General features: G+C 35.5%; 1 protein-coding gene and 1 pseudogene across 1 annotated transcript in view; one reads left to right on the top strand and one right to left on the bottom strand.

Annotated features, from left to right (window-relative positions):
* The window catches only part of CAMKMT (calmodulin-lysine N-methyltransferase), a 387,185-nt gene that overhangs the window by 22,203 nt on the left and 344,632 nt on the right, over nt 1-20,350 (top strand). The gene's annotated exons all lie outside the window — the stretch shown is intronic.
* Nucleotides 17,628-18,953, bottom strand: LOC105817981 (annotated as a pseudogene).

Below are 20,350 nucleotides of genomic sequence, written 5' to 3'. Positions count from 1 at the left end.
CTCTAGCCCGGGAAACACAGTGAGACTCTGTCTCAAAAAAAAAAAAACAAAAACAAATGACAAACTGATAAATATTATTTATGACATATATTCAGACAAAGATAAATTTTCTTTATTATATAAGGAGCTCCCACAAATCCACACCAAAAAGGCAATCTGCAGATCTGTAAGAAAGGGAAAAACAGCCAAAAATTAGGAAGGGGTATTTCACAAAAGAAATACCAATGTTCTATAAATACATCAAATGATTATTTTCTAGTAATTGAGGAAATGCAATTGAAACAGGGAGACATAATTTTTGCTTATCAGATTGGCAAAGATGAGAGAAGATAAGCAATAATCAGGGACTTGCCAGGAAATGGGCCTTCGTGTACACTGTTGGTGGGAAGGAAATCGATTCTGCTTTTCCAGAGGCAGTCTGACAGTGTCTTTATAATTTTAAGTATCCATATCTTTGGACCACTAATTCCCTTTTTAAAAAAATAATGAAACCAGTATGCAAAGCTATATGTAAAGGGATTCATTGCAGCACAATGAATAATTGGAAAAAACATAAATACTTAATTTTAGATGACTGGTTAATTATGGATAATCCATGCAATGAAATACTATATAGCTGTTCATGATCTACAAAACATATTAGGTTAAAAAAAAAGACAGAAAATACGATCTTATTTCTATAAAATATACATATGAAGTATGCGTGTAGGTATATATATGCACAGAACCGTGTGTCAGTGCTCATTGTTTTGTTGGGATATTGGGTAATTCATCCTTTCTTCTTTATCCTTTTCAGTATTGTTTGAATTTTTTATGGCATGTATTACATTATAACTGGAAAAAGCAATGTTATTTTCATTTTGAAAAAATGCTCTTTAACTTCCAAATTGAGTATTAACTTTGTTGACTGAAAGCTGTGGTAAAATCTCAAATTGCTTAGGGGATAGCACTGGGAAAAAAAGGAGCAATTCATTTTACCAGTGAAAAAATATAAAGTATTTTGTTTTTAAATAGTACTTTTCTCCGAGGAACTCATAGCATGTTAGACATTAATGTATTAGTCTCCCAGTATACTTATGAGATAAGAAATCAGAGATCAATCAAAGTATTTTAGCCCTGTATTAGGTCTGGGGAGTACAAAGACGTTAAAGTCAGTCAGCGGCAGATCATTGAGCTTTGGACATAGACAATTTATAAGTTGTGTAAGAAATAAATTTATAAGGTCATCAGTGCGTTATGTGGTTAGCATGCATGGGTAATGGTCAGCAGCCTTGAGATCACCAGGGACCTGTAAGCCGGTGGGGAGCTGCTGGTAAGCGGCACTGGCACTGGATTTGGCTGCTGGCCCCTCTTTAGGATCACCGTGTACATGTTGTCTTTGATTCCTAGTCTATGTTAGACAGGATTTGGGAGTTAGGTTAGGTCGCTGGGTGGTACTTTCCATAGCCATGTGTTTCCAACTGTCCGACTTCCCAGCTCCACAGTGGTCAGGGCAGTTTTTCCTTTTGGCACAATATTGGGTGAGCATGCCCTGAAGCCATAAACAGAGTTCAGCACATTTGTTATTGTTATACCAGGGAAGGAACATTTACAAGATATCACTCTTTAATGCATTCTTAAAATTTTTATTTAAAATAAGAAATCACAGAGTTGGAATGGTTCTCTTTGATACTAAAAGGTGGTGCTATTGTGAGAAAAGACTGAAATAAACCCTATAATCCTTTCTAGATTCATATGCCTTAACACTACAATAATACTGGAAGGTAGCTCATGTCTTTGTCATAAACCTGCTAGTTTCTTCCTCCTTTAAATATCTGAAGGGATGTTCTTAATTTAGGTGTCTCTCTTAAGTTTTAGCAGAAGATATGCCAAGAAATCTTTTTTTCCCCCTCCCCTGAGCAAATTACTGAGTAGAATTCCTTTCTCTATCTTCTTTTAAATAGCTACCATTGCTTTTGCGTCCTTTGCAGTATTTGTCAGCAACTTTGTAAATATTATCCCTTTAATGCTCTTAGCTTTGCAAGGGTTGAGGAAACCGATACCCAGAACAAAGTAATTTGCTTAAAGATTTAGTAAGTGGTCGCATAGGAATTTGTAACTATTCTACTATATTTCTTGAGGTTTACATTTTTCCAAAATGATAGGAAATTAATTTTAAAAGTTTGTGATGGGAATTGAAACTGAAAGTGGTAACTTAGAGGGCTAGAAAATAACTCTGGCAAATAGAAACGAATCCTGTGCAGCAGATGTGTCTCAGAGGAGACTGATTAAAGGTCACTGGAAAATGGGCTCTCTCTGGCTTCTGAAAGGTAGTTGACAATCTAATGGAGTGGGGATTTGGGGAGTGAGGATAGGGGAGAAAGAATGCATTTTCTTTTAATAGTCTTAAACTGAATGTGGGTTTGATTTTATTTTGACTTTTTTGGGAAGTGCTGCTTTTTGCAGCAATAATACAATAGTATTATAATAATGCTTTCTGTTTTTACATAGCCCTTTCTCTGAGGTGCTTCTAAAGCTTATGGCTGTAGTGATATTTTAAAATTGCTTACATAAACATAAGCCGTGCAAAGAACTCAACTAAAAGGAGTTTAGCAAAGTTGTTTGGATTGTGGACAGCCTTTCCACAGAGAATTGTGGGTATCTGGATGTTTGTATGGCATGCATATATTGCACTACTCTTAGGAATGCTTGATGTGAACAAAATATTTGATGATGAATGAATTTAGTGTTTGTGTATAGGTACCTAGTCTTTTCGATATTCTCTTCTCTCAACCTTTACTCTTCACTCAGCCCCGAATATTTGTGTTATATCCTGGGAGATGGGGACAGTTCGTGGGAAGGAATGAGGAAAAGTTTCACCTCATTCTGTGTGTGTGAGTCTGGAAATGTGCATGTATTATGTATATTGTGTATATTGTGTAATATTATGTATATTGTAGGTGCTTCACATGCTCACAGGCTGCTTGTTGTAGTATGCTGGAGCAGGTGCAGTCTTTGCTACAGACGGTAAACTCATGGATTGTCTGAAGCCTTTGCCCTTCCAGGTTGTTGGAGATCACACTTCTGTGTCATTGCCATTTCCTAAGAGTCCCTGACAGTTGGCATCACTTAATTTTTGACTGAAAGCTGAGGTGGAACCCAGACCTCCCACTAAAAAAAAATATTGATTTTAATTGTGTGATAGTCAAAGACAAACAGTATTTTGATTAATCCTGGAGTTTGGTTTTATTTTAATATTTGGCAACTTAATCAGAATTTAGTAGGGGTTAGTTGGACTGCCATTACATACAATTAAGAAATGGCATATACTTAATGAAAACCACAAGTTCTCTGCTTGTGCTTATCCCCTGGATTCCCTTAAAAGAGAAATTGTAATAATAAGAAGTGTATGTTGGGGCAGAGGGAGGATTAATTCTTACTGCCCTCTTTGATCTTTCCCTCTTATGTCTTACAGGTTTGTAGTTTGAATCCTTCAATTTAGTACTCAATTATGTATCATATTATATTAACTATTTGTTAATCTTTTTCTCCAGAAATAAAATTTAAACCCCTGATTGCAAGGACCATGTCTTACACATCAGCAATATTTATAAAACCACGGTCCCTGTGGTTTGATCTCAGAGGGTGTTAAAGTCCATGCAACAAAATGTATTTTCAAATGACTTGAGTATTTTACTTCTCTTGATTAAATGACATGAAGGCAACACACCGTCTTTAGCAATTTTTCTTACCATTTCCCTTTTTTCTCTCTCCCATCTACTGCTACCCCACATTGCTGCCTGTTCTTTACCTCCTAAATACATAACAATCAAACAAAAAACCTCAGAAGACAATTCTAACGATTATATCTATCATGAGACAATTCTTGTCTTCCTTTTTATCCCTTTTTCTTCTCATTCTCCATCACAGAACTGAGGAACAAGCCTGTCAAGGCAGGATTTTCCTTGGAGGGTGTGAGCAGACCGGTGGGGTGGGGGAGAGACTGAAACAGACCAGGTTCTTTTAGTTAGAGTGATTGTGCAGACTTGTTTGCCCGACATGGCCCTAGTTGTTCTTAGCATAATATTTTTTTCTTTTAAATGGAGACAGAGTCTTGCTCTGTTGTCCAGGCTGGAGTACTGTGGCGAGATCATAGATCACTGACTGTAACCTTGAACTCCTGGCCTCAAGCGGTTTTCCCGCCTTGGCCTCCCAAAGTGCTGGAATTACAGGCATGGTCACTGCACCTGGCCTTAGCGTAATTGCTGTCAGTCCCTCTTTTCACTCCCAAAAGTGTCCTGATTTGGATGGTAAATTATATGTGTATGTTTAGAAGACAAGAAAAGAGAAAGATTGGAAGCTTACATTAATTATTTATATCTATTTATATAATACCTCTTTATCCCATCATAGCACCTTGCACAAGGGCTGACCCAAGTGGTATTCAATAAATATGCATTGATTAATTTGAATCCCAAGTTACACCCAAACAGATCCATTCATTCTACATAGATGTATTTGTATTTGATATATTATTCTACATAACAGAGAGGTAAATCTAGATCTCAATTTTAAAGGACGTATACCACAGGCCTCATAAACTGAATTCAGAACACAGACATGTTTTGTTCAGGTAATGCAATAATTGAAAAAATAAAAGAATTACTGTGAAGATTTCAAAATAAGGAATATTCACATAGAATCTAGTTTTTTAGTTTCTCTTAGGGAAAAAAAAAAAAATTTAGTGGCCTGAGTCTGAGCGCACATGGTAATTATCATCTAGAGCGAGCAGGGTCTTCGTTTCACCTTTGTACTCACCACTCCACCCATGGTCATTCAAATTTGCAACCCCTGATACATGTCATATATTTGGGAGCATTTAAGATATTTTATCTTTGTACATTTTTCAGATTCTTTAATTATCTACTTAAGAAGAGCCAATTCTCATTAGTCATTTTGTTTATCAGAACTAATTAAATAAAATACTTATAAATTCTTTTGTCAATAAACCTTTTTAATTCAACAAATTAATCATTAATCTTTGGGAAATATTTTTTCCCATACTGTCTACAAATGGCCACGGCTATTAAAAAATATTAATATTATTCTATTTAATAAAAAATAAGCTGGCACTATTTTAAATATTTTTAACAGCTCGTATCTTTGAGAAAACATTTTTGAAACTTATTCATATCAAGTTAAAATTATAAAATGTATTTTAAAAATGAAATTGAAAACTAGAGCTACAGGAGAAATTTTAAATATTTGTGACTATGTGTATATGTGTGTGTGTGCATGTATACTTACATGTGTATATATAAAACATATAGTTAACTTGATCTTCATTTGCCTCTTCTTGTTTATTTATAGATTGGAAAAGAAAGAGCAATCTCAACAAGTGTTTATTAAGTTCCTATTATGTGCTGTCCTGCATTTTCAATTCTCAAATGATTTCTCAACTTTGACTGAACTACTACAAAGGAATAAAACATTTTTTCTACACATGTTGAAGAAACTACTGTATATTAAAATATGGATAAATATCTCAGGTCTGATGCATCCAGGTACTTGGATGGTTTCTGTGAACTATGTATTAAATCTCATCAGCAAACGTCTTTTAAAAATAATTTAAAATAGCTACATTGCTTCAACAATGAAGAATTTACTCTGATTACAATTTTTAGAATATTGGCAAGAAAGTGGCTTGACTTACTCTAACTACATTAAATATTAATTTAATCTCATGAACATATTGTCTCAGGACATGATTTTATTTTTATTAATTTTTAAAGTTTACTATTTTTTTTTTTTTTTTTGAGACAGAGTCCTGCTTTTGTTGCCTGGGCTAGGGTGAGTGCCGTGGCATCAGCCTGGCTCACAGCAACCTCAAACTCCTGGGCTCAAGCAATCCTTCTGCCTCAGCCTCCCGAGTAGCTGGGACTACAGGCATGAGCCACCATGCCCGGCTAATTGTTTCTATATATTTTTAGTTGTCCGATTAATTTCTTTCTATTTTTAGTAGAGATGGGGTCTCGCTCTTGCTCAGGCTGGTCTCGAACTCCTGAGCTCAAACAATCCGCCTGCCTTGGCCTCCCAGAGTGCTAGGATTACAGGCGTGAGCCACTGTGCCCGGCCCAAGTTTACTATATTTTTAGTTAAACTTAATATATATGCAGACCATCAATTTCATGTTTCTGAAGTCTTTTGCGAAAGCTGTTCCAGTCTTAATCTCTAGCCCTGCAACAAACCTTTCATCTTGACATCTCCCTTCACTATCATCTTGAGGATTCATTTCATCTCTTCTGTGTGGGATCTCATTCCAAATCTCATGGCCTCCTCTTTGTTTACTCTGTCGTTTTAGAAGATTATAAACTCCAGTAGCATCCTGAGAAAGTAAGGGGAAATAATTTTTTGAGACCTTGTAATACTTTGGTTGGATATGAAATGATAGAATTTAAAATAATTCCCCCTTCAAAATTTTACAGCAATGTATTGTAGCTTCTAGTGTTGCATTTGAAATTTCCAATGCTATTCTAATTCCTTATCTTTTTTATGAAACCTGTTAATTTCCTCTGGACTTTGATAGAATCTTCTTGTATTCCCAGTAGACTAAAATTTTATGATATAATATCTTGGTGTAGCTCTGTTTTCAAACATGTTGAACATTTGGTGGGCATTTGCAATTTAGAAAGTCATATTTTTCAGTTCTGGGAAATTTTCTTGAATTATTTCTTATTTCCTCCCTTCTGTTTTCTCTCGTTCTGAAATTTCCATTTTTTGAATGTTGTACATCCTGGACAGGTTCTTTATCTTTTCATCTTCTGTTTTGCATTTTTTGACTTTTTCTTTACTCTCAGAGATATTTCTACAACTATTTTTCAACCTTTCTGTTGAGTTTTTCTTCCTATTTTTATGCTAAAAGTGTCCGAAGCTCTTTTTTTTTTGTTGTTAGTTATTTTCCCCCATAGCATTCTTTTCATATTTCTTGATTGCTTCTCTTACCTTTTTTAAAGATACTACTGAAAGTTTTGTTTCTTTTCTCTTTTATAGTCTTTGTTTCTTTCCAGTTATTTTTTTCTGTATAATTTCTTTGGTCTCTGTCTTTTATAATAGAGGCTTTCATCATTTATCTGGTGATCCTTGAGAATTATATACTACAAAACTGATTGGAAGGCACAGTGGTATTCCAGCTTGTTGATTACAGGTTTCTCTGTGGATGATCTGGCTGGGCTGTTTCTTGGGCAACCCTGGTTGTCGATATGTTTAGGTGTTTCTCTTAAGCTGATCAGTTTCCCAGAGAAAACTCTTTTGAGTCTGCTGCTTTGGGAAATATGTATACCCTAGCTGTTACCATTTTGGAAGGTGGATAGGAAGAAGAGTCTCAAAATTCAGTTACTCAGTCCCTCATTTAAAAACCTTCCCCACCACCACCCTTCCTCAACTGCACGAATGCCCCTGAGTCTAGAGAGATTACAAAACATCTGATAGGGTGGAGAAGTGGTAGTTGCCCTATTGAGTGGGAGATGAGATTTCAAGATCTAACTGCTTCATAAGTAGATATTCAACAAATTCTCCTGTGTTTAGCCCATCCTTAGCCCAACTCACAGAGATATAAATCTGGTTGCTTCTTAACTTCTCCCCAATGCTGATTTAGGATTCTGCTTTTTGCTGTGCTTGTGCCTTTATGAACTCTTATTTTGTTTTTAAATTTACTTTCTTTTGTTTTAAGTGGGGTATCAGGAGTGGAAGTTAATATGTGGATTCCCTCTAACATCTTTAGCTACCATCTTTAACACATATATGTATGTAACACTCACATACGTCAATTTCACAGAAATGCTATAACCACTGAAAATTTAACACAATTTTTAGTACTTCATTTCAGTAGAATACATATGGTTTTTATCAAATCTACACTAGGAAAATATGTCCAATATAAATGTATTTATGTATATAAATCACCAAGGCTTTGCATAAATTTTAGAAATTCTTTCTTCCCTCATTTCTGAATTCTTCAGCTTTCAAAATTGAAGTCAAATGTTACCTCCTTTATATAGTATTTCCTAACTCTCCTAAGCTACCATTTGTGGTCTTTCCTATGTTTACCTGTAGACTTTTTAATTTAATACACCATTAAAATATATCACATTATATTATAGCTATGTCTTAATTGCTTACTAGGCTGTAAGCTCACAGAGGGCAAGTGTGATGTTTTGTTTGTGTATGTACAGTGTCTGGCCTATAGTGAATAATCAATGAATGTTTTGTGGATTAGTGAACTTAATATTTAAAAAAGGAAACCACACTTTTTAATTTAATTTAATTTTATTTTAGACAAGGTCTTGCTCTGTCACCTAGGCTGGAATACAGTGGTGCAATCCTAGCTCACTGCAGCCTTGAACTCTTGGGTTCAAGCCATCCTCTTGCCTCAGCCTCCCGAGTATCTGGGACTACAGGTGTGCACCACCACACCTCATTAAATTTTAAATTTTTTGTGGAGACAAGGTCTCGCTGTTTTGCCCAGGCTGGTATTGAACTCCTGGCCTCAAGTGAGGCTCTGTCCTCAGCCTTCCAAAGTGCTGGGAATATAGGTATGAGCCACCAGGCCTGGCGGAAACCACACCTCAAATAAATAAATTAGGATACGATTCTTTGTTTTACAAAATGTTTACTGTATAAAATAATTTATTTTAGGATTCCTTTAAATAGCCCATATCTCTAGTACATTTAAAATTTCATTACATGGCTTTTTTCCCCCCCAGGAACATATTCACATTAGTATCACTTTTTCATATATGTGTACATATACATGTATTCTACATTGTTCTTCTTTAGTAGGGATGTTACTCATATTTAAGAAAGAAATAAGTGTTATTTTGTTACATATTGGTGATGTTTTCCCCTTCAGATATCTTTTGCTGGAAGAGCACTAAGTGGCTATTCATCTAGATTTTTGATCAGTGCAATATATTTTAAGCAACTAGTTCTAAAATACATTCAAATGGCATCCCCTATTCCTCATGAATTGCTATTCCTTTGCTTAAATTTCCTACACAGACCACCAGCAATCCCTTAAGTACTTTTCCTACCAGCTAATGCTAGCTTTTAAAAATCTACTTAATGTTACTCTTTTCATTTTCTTTGTTGCCTCTGTCACTTAATATACCTCAGTGCCTGCCTGATATTGTTCCTTTTCAAGGTCCTTTTCTGCTTTTAGGAAGATCTTTCCTAGTCTCTTTCTCTACTACTGTCTTACATGCTTCGATTCTGCTGTTTCTCCACTGCAAAGAGCTTAGTGGAGGGAGGAAGTGAATATTACAGGTTACTTTTTTAAAAAAAAGTTGTTATGTGTAATATTAAGGAGAATATGAATGCTGGTGGTTACTATATAACTAGTGTTCCAAAAGGATTTTGATAAACTTGTAAAGCCATTCATGGAGACAGAAATACTAAAATGGGATTTGTTTACATTTCTTAGACAAGGGGAAAAGGACCATTTAAATTTGGCAGTTGTTAAAGTTGAATGGTGGGTAAACAGGAGTTTGTTTTCTTCTGTTCTCTGTATTTTTATGTATACTAAAATTTTTCCAAATACAAGGTTTAAAAGATTTAAGTGTCATTTTTCATTCCTTTTGACCCAGCAATCCTACTTTTTTGGTATCTGTCCTCTAGTACATAAAGACACATGTACAAAGATATTAATTACAACATTATTTGGATTGGAAGAAAAATAACCTGGAAACAGTCTGACAGCTCTTTGATTACTGATGGAATTGGTGGATAAATTATGGTGTATCCATACAATGGATTATTATGCAGCAGTTAAAAAGAATGAATTGATTTATATGCTATAATCTGAAGGGATGTCCAAGGATGAGATGAGTAATGTGTATAATGTGATTTCATTTTTATAAAAAGAAACTGTATGGATATGCAAAAAGCTGTGAAAGCATATATACCAAATTATCAGTATTAGTTATTTCAGAAAGTGGAACCTAAAGTGATGGGGTAGAGGAAAAATTAACTTTTTTTCTATTAATCTTTGTATTGTTTGATTTGTTTCAAGAATATATTTTGGGGAAAATGTAATAAAGATTTTTTTAATAAATGTAAAAATAAAATATTTTAAAAGTGAGTGTCAATTCATCCATGATAATAAAAACTCATTTTTAAAGTTTTAAAAGAGAAGCAGAAAGTGATATGTTTAGGAAACCAAATGGTGAATTAGATCATAATTTGCCTTCAGAAAGAAAAATAAGTGAACACATAACTCATGCATAGAATATATATTGAACTCTATTTACAAACTTCCAACAGAAATTGTTGGGTTATAATTAGAAAGAAAATGTTAGGCTTCTATGTATTAATTCAGCAGTCTCCCAAAATTTGACTGAATGTGCCTAAAATTTAAGCTTTTTTGTTATGGTAATTGAACCAATCAATTTAATAAATAAAGATCCCCCATTTTTAACAGGCCACATTTGACTTAAAACTGAAGTATCTGGTTATATCAATTAGGGTTCCTTGGTTGTGAACAACAGAAACTGACTCTGGCTAACTGAGGCAAAAAGAAATGCATTAGAGGGATACTGAGCACGTAATAGAATTCAAGTTTTACTTGACAGTTGGGCATTTCACTTTGTATTTTAGTATGCCTCTAATTATATTCCCTGCTTTTAATTACAGCATTGCATTAAAAGTTCCTAGCCAAGCACCTTTATCATTTTGTCTTTTATGGATTAAATTTAGTTAAGTCTTTTTAAAAATCACTACCATTTTTTAAAAGAGAAACTTATGTAGTATCTATTGTTTAAATTGTGCTCTACTAAATGATGAGTTTGGAGTTATAATTAGTTTGATTTATTATAAGAGGTATACCCATTCAAATACTTATGGATAGTCTCAACCTACATAAGTTATTTTAGAATAACCACTATTGAGTTTTTCTTTGATGCCACACTGGTGTTTTTCTGTGTGTGTGTGTTTAGCACATTTAAAAAAAATTTTTTTTCTTGTTTTCATGGTAAATTTCCCAGGGAGATTAATTATAAATGTTTTTAAATGTTAAATTATTATTTTTTATCTTATGCCTGCCTGCCTACCTGCCTGCCAGCCTTCTTTCCCTCCCCTCCCTCCCTCCTTCCTTCTTTTCTTCCTTCTTCTCACTCTGTTGCCTGGGCTAGAGTGCAGTGGTGCCTCCTGAGTAGCTGGGATTATAGGTATGTGCCACCATGCCTAGATAATTTTTTAAAAATGTTTTTTGTAGAGATGAGGTCCTGCTCTTGCTCAGGCTGGTCTTAAACTCTTGAGCTCAAATGAGCCTCCCACCTCAGCCTCCCAGAGTGCTAGGATTACAGGTGTGAGCCACTGCGCCCAGCCCCTTTCCCCAAGTTTAAAAAAAAAAAATTCCCTTCATTAAACTGTTTTTTAAATGGTTTTTGCTGGTTGCCTTTGTCTTTTACAAGTCATCATTCAAGGTAGTCTTTTTAATTTTTTTCATTGGCATCCTAACCTCTTCAATTTCATCTGAATCTTTTAACCTCATTTTCATTGTTGATTCACTGCCCAAAATGTCATTAACATTATTAAGAAACTTTGGCATTGGATAGCCAATGCAGATTGAACATGAACATTCTTTTTAAATTGTTTTTTCAGCAGACAATGTAGATTTGCACTGAAATCTCCGTAATTCTTCTGCCAAGACTCTCTGAGGGCAAAGACACGTAGTGAAGAGAACAGAAGAGAACATTTCATATAAAAGTAACTACAAGGAGATGGAACTGCTTGTCATGAGCATTATGTTTGAATCAATTGAATGCAGCAGCTGATGATAACCCACACAGAATCTATCCATTTATTCTATATATTCCCTGCAATGCCTGCTATAGTCCTGTACATACAGTGGGTGTTCCAATAGTTGTTGAATGAATGAGCAATCAAACTAATAGATAGCATATCTTTTTTTTTTTTTTTTTGAGACAGAGTCTCACTGTGTTGCCCTGGCTAGAGTGCCGTGGCGTCATCCTAGCTCACAGCAACCTCAAACTCCTGGGCTCAAGCGATCCTCCTGCCTCAGCCTCCCGAGTAGCTGGGACTACAGGCATGCGCCACCATGCCCGGCTAATTGTTTCTATATATTTTTAGTTGTCCGATTAATTTCTTTCTATTTTTAGTAGAGACGGGGTCTCGCTCTTGCTCAGGCTGGTTTCGAACTCCTGAGCTCAAACAATCCGCCCGCCTCGGCCTCCCAGAGAGCTAGGATTATAGGCGTGAGCCACCGTGCCCGGCCTAGATAGCATATCTTTGACACAAGTTGTTTTTGGGCAATTACAGTGTTTATTTAAATCATATACCATATAAATAGATGTAGATACTAAACAAAAAGGAATTTAGATGCAAAAAACTGTTGCTGTTTTTTCCCCCATTCTGTAATATTCCCCATTTTTTAAATCTCCTTTTATGTGAATTTAGCTGTATTATTCTTTGTTACTTCTAATTTCAACATTTATAAGTTACGAACTATTTCAACTATGCAAAAAAATGACAAGAGAATATGAGAAACATTCAGTAGCCACTATGCTGATTTAACCAATGTTAAAGTTTTGCCATATTTGCTTAAACTTTTGTTTTTAAGCATGAAACGAAGTTTATTGAGGAAGGACAAGATAGGTTTCAGAGCAAGAACAAGATACAGGTTCACAGAGCAAGAGCAAGACACATTTGCCACAAACAATGAACGATCCTCTTGTCATAACAAGAGGGACTTAAACGTTTTTTAAGAAGCAAAATATTTTAATACATTCATAATAACCTTTGTAACCCTTTTTGATCTTATTTCTTTTCCTTCCTCCTTTTTCCCTCCCTTCCTATATATAACCATTACCAGAAATTGGTGTGTTATCTTCTAGTTGCTATACTGAAATTTCATGTATCTCCTCCTTTTACCTTTGTTTAGTGTTCCCCATCTTGCATGCATTATTGGGACTTTGGTCATTATCCTCATATTTTAGAGGAGTTTTTCCTTTGTTGCTATAGTTTGACTGTTTAGGTCAAAAACTGATATTTAATAGGGAAAGTTTTTCCTTTGTTGCTATCGTTTGACTGTTTAGGTCAAAAACTGATATTTAATAGGGAAAGTAAGGTTCAAGACTCCTAGACTTACCATAAAAAGAGGTCCTTGTTATGTAGGTTTTGAATCTCCTTTATTAAATTAGTCGCATTAAGTGAGAGCTAGTATATAGCTGAATGGTTATAAAAATGCACGCTGTATTTCCTAGGTTTGAATCTAGGTTGCACCACATCTTTGCTGTGTAACTTTAAGGAAATTGCTTATTCTCTTTAAGCCTGAGTTTGCTCATCTTGGCAACCATTATTTCATAGGGTTGTTGTGAGAATTAAGTGAGATCATACATGTGAAGTGCTCTGCCTAAGACCTGACACACAGATCTCATTAAATTTTGGCTATTTTTATTTTATATTTGATTAAGTGTTTTACTGACAAGACGCAAATGTTCTTAGTTTTGTTCCTCTCTCTTGAATTCTATTAGATGACTCTTTTGAATCCATACATTTTATTTAATTATTTGGAAAAATAAAAACGATTTTTGCCACTGAAGTAAACAAGCACTAACTCAAGCAACATGAAACATTCTCAAAATATCCTAAAAATTTAATTTGGAATATAGTTAAAAATAAGTTAGAGAAACTAATGGTGCTGTCCATTCTGCACAGTTTTCTGGGGGCCGATTACAAATACTGACTAGTCTTACAGTCTGTGTTTTTCATTTGAACTATCGTGTGCATTAAAGTCATAGTGTGCATTGTTTCTTTGATTTTTCTTCATCTCAAAATCTAAGGTTAAATGAAAGTGATAGGTAGATGTTTAGAGAAGAGTATTTTGAACTAAATATAACCATAATCTACTGTTAGTGAAGAAATTAAGAAATGGATCCATGGGAAATATATACATTTGTTGAACTGAAAATTTTAGTACCTTGCTCAAATCTACTGTATTGTTCATTTAAAAAGCAGGTAAAATGAAGATGATGATTTAAACGAAGTTATAGTTAGAAATGTGGAATTACTCTGGCATTCCAAAAGACTTGACTTAATATTTGGACATGAGTTTCACAATTACTAAATTTTAGACCTCATTAAATATATTTCTGTGTCTGATTTATCCCTGATTAGGAACTCAATATGGGATTCATAGGAATATTTTAGTTTTTTAGGCAGGGTATTTAGTAGCCAGGCTTAGGGTGACATTGTATTGGTATGCCAATTGGTAGGCCCTTTGACTATATGTTAGCAGGATAACTTGAATGACACCCTTCCCCCAAGCACAATCCCCATCCCTGTATCTCTGGCAACTCTATTTTAGTTATAAGTCAGAGTTGACTGCTTGTAGGGGAATATCATGTCTATTTTCTGGTTATTCCAAAGGAAAGAAAATATCTCCACATGTTATCTATTGCTACATAACATATTACCCCAAATTTAGCAGCTTAAAATAACAAACAGTTATTATCTAACAAAGTTTCTGAGGATCAGGAATCTAGGTGTGGATGGTTCCTATGGGTCTCTTACCAGGTAATAGTTAAACTGTCAGCTGGGGCTGCGGTTATCTCAACATATGACTGGGACTGGAAAATCTGTTTCAAGACTCATTTATATGGTTGTTGACAGGCCTCAGTTCCTCACTAATCATTGGCCAAATGCTTCAATTCCTCACCATAGCACTACTCACAATATGGCGGCTTGCTTCCACTAGAGTACAAGATCTGAGAGAGAGTCATCGTCTTTTATAACCTAATCTCAGAAGTGACATACCATCACTTTAGCCATGTGCTATATTCGTCACACAGACCAACCCTGATGCCGTGTGAAAGGGGACTGACTACACAAGGGTGTAAATACCAGGATACAAGTATCAGTGGAGACCATCTTAGAGGCTGGCTACCAAACTCCTGGTGATGGATATCATGCTTGGTGGTTATCTAGCTATGAAACTTCCTGTGATGGACTTCATCATTGGTAGTTATCTACCTACCTATCTGTAAGTCTCAGAAACCAAACTTGAGTTGTCTAACATTTAGGTTAATAGCTAGAGGAGTTAAGTTTGTGTGGAAAAAAAGTCCTCAGTATCATTTTTATTTTAGGTGTGTGTCATAACAGCAGATCATTTAGTGTTAGTCCTGGTATCCACAACCAAGTTACTAGAAGATTTCATCAAGTAGGCGGGAGATATTTAGCAAGAGAACCTAAAGTAAATGACTCGTTTTTGAATCTTGCTTCTTTGTAGGCTTTGAGCTTAATTCACTACAGAGAAGAATTCTATTGGGTTTACAAGACAGCCAGACTTGACATTGAATTTTTTATGATGGTGTATAGCTACAAATCAATCTTGTCAGTCCTATATTAATTAGTTATTTCCACTATTTCCAGACTATGATGATAGTGATACAAATTAAGAGAATCACATGGATACGTCTGTGGTGATACTTTCTTCAAGTCTTTTTCTTTGGCCTTTAAATTGGTCACTTTGCATTACTTGCATGAATTTCTAATGTAAACAGAGAGAGCAAATTGCGTGTGTGTATATATATATATATATGCATGTGTGTGAAATCTATAATGAAATCCCAGTTTAGAGAAGGAATTATACGTTTAAAGTCTTCAATTTTATGAAAACAATGATTCCACATTTCTTCAAGTGGCTGCCATAGAATGGAAATTGAAATCCCTGGGTGGGAAGTGTGCTAGAAATCATAGTATTCCTTTTCAAAGTATTTTGCATCCCCTTATACGTATATTCAGTACTTCATTTCTAACCCCTACACACTAAATCATGCTGTGATTTATAATACTGTGTTATGTTTTAAATTCAAATATTGTTTTTAAAGGGAAATTGCTACTAATGTTGGCTAAGCTGCACATAATAGTTTAGTAAATGGTTGTAGGTTTGATTCTTATCATGTCAATCTAAATGTGAAGTAATATTCAAAATCCTTTCAAGACATTGAATAATTGTTTCAGTTAACTGTTTTACCAAATAATATCAATTTGTGAAATATAGTTGAATTTAGTGCATTTATTATTTAAAGAAAAAGAAATAGCTGCATATCTACATAACTAAATGTTAATGGCTATCTTTTAAATGCCCATGTATTTGAAGAAAAGAGGAATTAATATGTTAACAGAGCAAATAAGTTATAGATCATTGAAAAATTTTTAAAGTCATGTATGAGACTTAGTTTACCTCTTAAAATTTAATTTGTTAAAAGATCAACTTTATTTTATTTTGTTTTGAGACAGGGGCTCTCTCTGTTGTCTAGGCTAGAGTACAGTGGTATCATCTTAGCTCACAGCAACCTCAAACTCCTGGGCTCAAGCGATCCTCCTACCTCAGCCTCCTGAATAGCTGGGACTATAGGCAAGCACCGCCATGTCTGGCTAATTTTTCTATTTTTTGTAAAGATGAGGTTTTGCTATGTTGTGCAGACTGGTCTCGAACTCCTGGGCTCAAGCAATCCTCCCTCCTTGGCCTCCCAAAGTGCTAGGATTAAAATATCAACTTTATCTAGATACAATTTACATATATTAAATGTATCAATTTTGATGAGTTTTGGAAATTTTATAATCATGTAACCACTATTGTAATCGAACTATAGAATATTTCCATCACTCCAAAAAGTTCACTTGTGTTCTTTTCCAGTCAGTCCCTTCTTCTCCTCCCAGGTAACCACTGATCTACTTTTTGTCACTATAGATTAGATTAGACTCTTCTAGTACTTCATATAAATGCAGTCTTATATGGGCTCTTTTTTTCCTCTAGCGTCTTTAAGCATGTTTTTGAGATTCATTCATGTTGTTTTGTGTATCTGTTGTTTGTTTCTTTTTTAATTCCTGAGTTGTATTGCATGATATGAATATACCCACAATTCACTTATCCATTCATCTATTGATGAACATTTGGGTTGTTTCCAGTTTTGGGCTATTTTGAATAAAACTGCTGTGAACATTCATGTACAGGTCTTTTTGTGTGGACATGTGTTTACATTTTTCTTGGGTAGATACCTAGGAGTAAAATCGGTAGGTTGTATAAATATGTGTTTAACTTTGTAAGATATTACCAAACTGTCACTAGCAATGTATGTATGAGAGTTCTAGTTCTTTGTCATCTTCGCTAACGCTTGGTATTGTCAACCATATTCTTAGCCATTCTACTGGTTGTGTAGTGTGTCTCATTGTAGTTCTATGCATATTCCTGATGACTATGATGCTGAGCATCTTTTCATGAGCTTATTGGCTATTCATAAATCTTCATTTGTGAAGTGTATGTCAAATATTTTGACCACTTTAAAAATCGGATTGTCTCTTTATTAATGAGTTTCAGGAGCTCATTATATAGTCTGAATAGAAGTCCTTTGTCAGGTATGTATTAAAAATATTTCCTCCCTGCTAGTGGCTAGCCTTTTCATTTTCTTTGTAGTGTCTTTCAAAGAGCAGAAGTTTTTAATTTTGATAAAGCCCAATTTATTAACTTATTTTTCTGTAGTTCATGTGTTATGTGTCCTATTTATTTATTTATTTTTCAGTGTTCAGTTTCCTTTAATGATCCCCACCTCCCTGAAGGCCAGGTGCAGGCAGCTAGGCGATGGCAAGCGATGTTCACTTGAAGATCTTGCCCTGATTGAAGGCTTTGCCCACATGCTGGAAGGCATCCTCCCAGGAAAAGTACTTTTGAACCAGCATCTGGGTCTCCTTGCTGTCAAGATCCAGTTTCTGCCATGTATGTGACTCATAGTTCACCTGCCAATCTGGACTCAGTGGAAAGGCAAGCTCCTGGCCTTGGAAGACCCAGACTCCAGAAATGGAGCTGCTATTGTTGGTGCCAAAGGGGATGACACTGCAAAGGTATTCTTCCTCGGCTTGTCCAATCACTAGAACATTCCAGTGATGAGGTTGCAACTCATAAAGGTCTTGGTGCTCTTCAGAAGCAGTACTCAGAAAACCACAGGGACCAGCCATCCTTATCAAAGTGCTCCTAAAGATATGGCAGCACCACAGGGAGTATGTCCTGGTTGGAGCACTTGCGCTTAAATTTATCCAACACAAAGGTACTCTTGGGCAGGTGAGCAAAGGGGTCCTTAGCCTCGGGCATATCTTCCAGGCCTCCTCACATTCGTCCATCTCCTCAGGAGCAGGGCAGCTGCCCTTTTCTCCTCTTCTTCTCTGCCTGGGGCTTCTGCTTCTCTTCCTGTGAACCCTTCTCTTTCTGTGATATGTCCTTTTTAGGCTGGCTCTCTGCAAACTTTTTAGCATCAAACCGGGCCATCTTCTCACACAGTTTTACATCCCCCAACACAGCCTGGAACTGGGGCTGGTTAATGCAGGTGAGGAACCACTAGTTGGCATTGGGAAAGGTCTGGCGGAATGAAGGCTCCAGGACTTGCTTTTAGAGCCACAACAGGGTGCAGACAACTACAGTGTCAGCCAGTGTTACTCGTTTGCCCACTGGGAAGTCCTCAACTTCAGGTGAGCATCCAGCAGCTCCAGAATTTGCCTCTTGTTCTCTTTTGCGTTCTCAGTGGCCTGTTTGTTGTGGTACGTGATGCCCAAGGTGGGGAACACTCAGGTACTGGCAGGGGGCGCTATGTTGCTCTCAGCAAACTCCCCCACTGCACCACCTGGGCTGCTGCCTCTGGAATACTTCCCTGCAGCTCCTCAGTGCTCACATAGTAGGTAGGCAATGGCATTGCTCTCAAGCACACAGAATCCATCATCATCCTCAAATGCTAGAACCTTGCTGGCAGGAAATTTGCAGAGAAATTCAGGGGTGTGATGGGTTTGGCCAAATGGAAGTGGGGTCATGCAGAGAGCATGTGGACCTGAGCCCCATTGTACTGAACAGCGATGAGGGCTTTGAAGGCCCTCCAGTTTTCAGGATATGTGTACAGGGTCCCAGCCCCCATGGTGATTCTGCAGAGAAAGGGGGTAGGGTTTTCTTCATTGCTGCCGAGTAAGTCTGTGTGCTCTATTTAAGAAATGTTTGCCTACCCTAGGGTCATGAAAATTTTCTTCTATGTTTTCTTCTAAAAGTTTTATGGTTTTGGCTTTTACGTTTTTGGTCCATGGTCCATTTTGAGTTAATATGGCATATGGTATGAGATAGGGGTCAAGATTTTTTGTTTGTTTGGTTTCTGATTTTTTGTTTTGTTTTTTTTTTTTTAATGTGGATATTCAGTTGTTCTAATAACATTTATTGAAAAAACTGTCCTTTCTCCATTAACTTACTGTTGCATCCTTTTTGAAAATCAATTACCCATGTATATATAGGTCTATTTCTAGAGTTTGTATTGTTTCATTAATCTATATTTTATGCCAATACCACTACATTGTCATAGTTGTTGTAGCTTCATAGTGAGTCTAGAAATGGGATAGAGTAATTCCTTTGAGTTTGTTTTCATTTTTGTTTTTTAAAATTGTTTTGGCTATTCTTGGTTCTTGTATTTCCATACAACAAAAAATGATGTAGATAATTTTCAAGGGGGTAAATTTACCATGATTCTATAACATGATATGTGCTTTTTAATAGATAAATTATTCTTTGAATTTGTGTATGTCGAATGCAATACCAGCTAACAAATTAAAATGAGGCTGTTGGTTATTTTGGTGACTTTTATAATCATTAAACCTGACATAGTAGCTAGAATTATTATATTTAGGTAAATTATTCCTTTTAGCATATGTAATATAAGTTCTTGATTGCATTTGTCTTCTTTTCTACTATATTACTATATAAAATATTGACCTGATGATTCCCCCTCAAAATAAATAAAAGTGTATAGTTATAAAATAGCATGATGTAAATTCCAAAAAGTCACTTCTAGGAACATACTAATGTCTTCAACAATAATAAATTATATGCACATATTTGAATATAATGTTAATGAAAAATCCAGTGATTATATATAAAGACTAATAACAAAATAGATAATTTCTGAAAATCATTAGCATAGTGTCTGATAATGATAATTGTTGGTTCCTCTCTCCTTTCCCTCATTAACTAATTTTTAACCCTAAAATAGTAAAGCTTAAATGGATCTTTACTCTTAAGTGAATGTGTCTATGGAAATAAAAGCATGGTTTCACATAGTATCCCTCAATACCTTAGATTCTTTGCTCTTCGAGATCTATTTCTAAAATTTGAGTGAATATAAAGATTCGCAGAGTTCCCCTTCAATATTTAAACTCTTGTATTGTGCTAATTGGCCTTGATAGCCATTGACTAAAATCTTTCACAAAGCACAACATTGTCTGGACTCATTTTTTTTTTTTTTTTTTTTTTTTTGAGACAGAGTCTTGCTTT

The sequence above is a fragment of the Propithecus coquereli genome, unplaced genomic scaffold (assembly GCF_000956105.1).
Source record: "Propithecus coquereli isolate 6110/MARCELLA unplaced genomic scaffold, Pcoq_1.0 Scaffold43, whole genome shotgun sequence".
Taxonomy (NCBI): domain Eukaryota; kingdom Metazoa; phylum Chordata; class Mammalia; order Primates; family Indriidae; genus Propithecus; species Propithecus coquereli.
This window is presented reverse-complemented; position numbering and strand designations above follow the sequence as displayed.